At 42.6% G+C, this 4,586-nt stretch overlaps 1 pseudogene; it reads left to right on the forward strand.

Annotated features, from left to right (window-relative positions):
• The first annotated feature begins 222 nt into the window (after window positions 1-222).
• LOC129404374 (40S ribosomal protein S6-like) lies at window positions 223-4,306 on the forward strand (annotated as a pseudogene).
• Window positions 4,307-4,586: the final 280 nt, after the last annotated feature.

Raw genomic sequence — 4,586 nt, forward strand, 5'->3', positions numbered from 1 at the left:
ACGAAGCTCAAAAGGAGTCCATATTTCCCAACTACCCTTGGGTCAGTGTGCCAGGAGGACACCACAATATGGTGACTCCACTGCCAGTTTATCTTGTAAGACACTTGGCCAGCCAGGACTTGCCTTTCTCTCCATTCCTGCCCTTGGGCACAAGTGAAGAACAAAGAGTAAAAGTGTCTCCTGGTTTTTATGGGCAAGCTTAGAGACACTGGGTGTCTGAACATGAAGCTAAACATCTCTTACCCTGACACTGGCTGCCAAAAGCTCTTCAATGTGGATGAAAATCACAAGCCTGGTACTTTTCATGAGAAGTAGATGGTAACTCAAGTTGCTACTGGCGCTCTGAGGAAGGAATAGAAGGGTTATATAATGATATGATAAACCAGTTTTCCCAATGAAGTAGGGGTACTTTTTGTTTGTTTATTTATACTTAATGGAAACAGTTATATTGAGACTCTGAGCCTAAGAGAATTTTGTCAGGCTCCCTGAGTTTCTTTTGTCGTTTTTGTTGTTGTTGCTATTACTTGGTTTTTTTTTTTCTTTTTGGGTCACATCTGGCTATGCACAGGGGTTACTCCTGGCTCTGCACTCAGGAATTACTCCTGGCGGTGTTCAGGGGACCATATGGTGTAAAAAACTACTGGCGGGGGTGAGCTGGGGAGAGCTCCGGCTGCTCTCTCCGTCGCCGCCCCCAGGTTTCCAGGGTCGGCCATTTGCCCAGCCAGGGCGGCCCAGGCCATGGGGCAGATGGAAGAGGAAATGAGGGCCAAGCCGGTTGATTGATCAGTTGCCATTTATTCCATTCTCTCCACTTCCTCTTCCAGTCTCTCTGAGCTCCCCATTTCTCCTCTCTCCTCTCTCTCCCCCAGCATTCTCCCTTCCTAGCTCCTCACTCCTCCATCCCCCATCTCTGGATTTTCCTCCTCCGGATTCTCTCCCTGCTCCACTGGTCTCTCCCCCCTAATTATCTCTCTCCACATTGCCCTCTAGGCTACAAACAGTCTGGTAGCAAAAATCAACATAAGAAAGCCCTTCCTTTAAAAAAAATTTTTTTTTTTTATTGAATCACTGTGAGATAGTTACAAGCTTTCATGTTTGGGTTACAATCTCACAATGATCAAACACCCATCCCTCCACCAGTGCACATTCCCCACCACCAATATCCCAGGTATACCCCCCCTTTCCCACCCTCCCCCTGCCTCTATGGCAGACAATATTCCCCATGTTCTCTCTCTTCTTTTTGGGCATTATAGTTTGCAACACAGACACTGAGAGGTCATCATGTTTTAGCATGCGCAAGTCAATCAACATAATTCATCATATTAATAAAAGAAATAACAAAAACCATATGATCATATCAATAGATGCAAAGGAAGCATTTGACAAGATTCAGCACCCGTTTATGATGAAAACTCTCAGCAGAATGGGCATTGAAGGAACTTTCCTCAATATAGTCAAAGCCATCTACCAAAAGCCCAGGGCAAGTATCGTTCTCAACGGAGAAAAACTGAAAGCCTTCCCTTTAAGATCGGGCACAAGGCAAGGTTGCCTGCTTTTGCCACTCCTATTCAATATAGTACTGGAAGTCCTGGCCATAGCAGTTAGACAAGAAAAAGATATTAAGGGCATACAGATAGGAAAGGAAGAGATCAAGTTATCGCTATTTGTAGATGATATGATACTAAACTTGGAAAACCCTAAAGTATCTACAGAAAAGCTCCTAGAAACAAGAAAGCCCTTCCTAAGGGCTGACAGGTTCAAAGGAAACACCACCAAGGAGCATTACAAAGCCCTTCCTGATTTGCCAGCGGGTAAAATACCTCTTAAGGTGTTTTTCTATGTCTTTTCCTCTCTTTCGCTTAGCATGATACTCTCTATGAGGATCGCCCCATAGCTGGAAGACTGTTTAATGAGTAGAGGGGAGAAGGCAGATGGAATAGAGAAGGGATCACTAAGAAAATGATGGCTGGAGGAACCAGTTGGGATGGGAGATGCATGCCGAAAGTAGATAATGGACCAAATATGATGACTTCTCAGTGTCTGTGTTGGAAGCCATAATGCCCAAAAGTAGAGAGAGAGTATGGGGAATATTGTCTGCCATAGAGGCAGGGGGAGGGTGGGAAAGGGGGTATACCCAGGACAGCGGCACTGGTGGAGGGATGGGTGTTTGATCATTGTGAGAATGTAACCCATCCATAAAAGCTTGTAACTATCGCACTGTGATTTAATAAAATATTTTTTTTAAAAACAGGTGTTTTTCTCTTTTCCTCAGTCCAAAAACTCCATCAATATCTTAATACTAGTTATTTTTGTATGGACACAATAAGAGATGCATTGAGGCTTGTAGGGCAGCTCTACTGGCAACTTCTTGACACAGACTCAGACTACAGCACTCAGGCCAGATTAATCATTCCTAACCCTAGCAGGGTCCAAATCTAGTTATTATTTTTTGGATCATGACAGTATTTGTCCATGACCAAGCTCTTAACTTATAGTTAAGCATTAGGCACTTTGGCCAGGCCCATCTCGATACCAAGGTAGCACATAAATCATCGCTTGCCCTGGGTCCATCCCATCCCTTGTCGGGACCCTGCTTTTGCGGGTGCTAGGAAGTAAGGGCAGGTGAGGCTTAGGTCCAGAGAACAGATGCCCAGGAGGAAAATATCATGTAGAGTCAAATGACTCCCAGGTTACAAAGCATAGCATTTTCTACAGTCTTCCTGAGCCCATACAAAAGGACATGGCTCTGAATAAACTATGCAAAGGATACAAGGAGAAGAGAAAAACAATATTTACAAGTCAACAGAACACATAGAAAGAAGTTACAAATAAATACAGAGAAATGGGAGCACTGTGATGGGAGTAACACAATAAACCTAAACTAGCTGAGGTTATGTTATCCTACACCATGGTATGCTGGGAATCAAACCCAGGTCAGCCTGAGTTTTTTTGTTTTTTTTTTTTGTTTGTTTGTTTTGTTTTGTTTTGGGTCTTTTTGTTTTTCTAAGTGCATCTCTACTCAGCAGAAAAGTTTTATTTCTTTTAAGGACAAACCAACCATATCCAAAGCCTTTAACAGACAGACAAAGGAGCCACTGAAGCATGAGATATTGAGATGAAGACAGACACTGGGAAGACGGGAGATGCTTTGACCATTGAAAGCTTCTACCCAACTCTGCTCGATCAACAGCTGAGCTCTACCAGGGCACAAGGGCTGACTGAGGGTAAGCGCAGATCTGCAAAACCAAAGGTTTTGTGTTATTGCTTCAGCCTCAGTTCCCTGAGTTTTAAGTTTTATAATATCATTTGCAAAAATATTATATAAAGTAAAAGCATCATCTCTTTCTCCAATCTATACTGGTAATAATAGCAGTGCTCTTTTAAAAAATTATTGAATCACCATGGGATACACAATTATACATTATGACACTGTTCATGATTGAGTTTCAATGTTCCAACACCCATCTTTCCCAGCATATATTTTCAGTCACCAATGTCCCTCTCTTGCCCCCACCATTCTGCCACTATGCCAAACACTCTTCTCTCTCTCTCTCTCTCTCTCTCTCTCTCTCTCTCTCTCTCTCTCTCTCTCTCCCCCAAACTTTTTTTCTTTTAGGCACTGTGGTTTGCTATACTGTTACTGAAACTTATCATGCATATCACCTTACATGATATGTAAGGTTCAGTACCTCACCTCTTGTCCGGAGTGATCATTTCCAACTGCCATTGACATAATGGTCTCTTATATAGCAAGGGATCTTGACCTATCTATGCTCAGGTCTTATTGCTGCTAAGTAAGGGGTAATCCTGCAAATAGATCACAAAGAACCACAAAAAAAGCAGTAAGCTGTTCATAGCTGTGTTGTGGATGCTAACGTGAATGTTCTCAACTTGGACATTGTAAACAAAGAAGAGAAGGACATTCCTGGACTCGGTGATACTATTCTGCCCTGATGTTTCGGAAAGGCCCAAAAGAAATAGCAGAATCTGCAAACTTTTTAATCTCTCCAAAGATGATTTCCACCATTATGCTGTGAAAATGTCCCTAAATAAGGAGGGTAAGAAACCTAGAACCAAAGTAACCAAGATTCAGTGTGTTGTGACTCCTCGTGTTCTGCAACACAAATATCAGCACATTGCACTGAAGAGACAGCGGACCAAGAAAAACAAGGAAGAGGCTGCAAAGTCTACTCAGCTGTTGGCAAAGAGAATGGAGGAAAAAGAGAATTGCCAAGAGCAGATTGCCAGGAGACAGAGGCTGTCTTCTTTGATAGCTTCTACCTGTATGTCTAACTCCAGTCACTGACGAGTTTTCTGAGTAATGAATAAATAAAGTCAGACATTATTTTTTTTTTAAAAAAGGAGTGTCCTCTAATGTCTGCACCCTCTGTCACCCAACTGGAACGAAACCATTCAGCCATTTCCTTGAAAACTGCAGGTTACTGAAAGGCCACACTCAGAAAATGCGTCAGGGAACATTAGCTCTGCTGCCACCTCACATGATGTCTCAGAAGCTGTAACCTAACACAAATCTCCATAATCTCAACACTTAATCTTACTTAGCAATTCTCAGTGACATAAATGTG

This window comes from Sorex araneus, chromosome 4, assembly GCF_027595985.1.
Source record: "Sorex araneus isolate mSorAra2 chromosome 4, mSorAra2.pri, whole genome shotgun sequence".
Classification (NCBI taxonomy): Eukaryota; Metazoa; Chordata; class Mammalia; order Eulipotyphla; family Soricidae; genus Sorex; species Sorex araneus.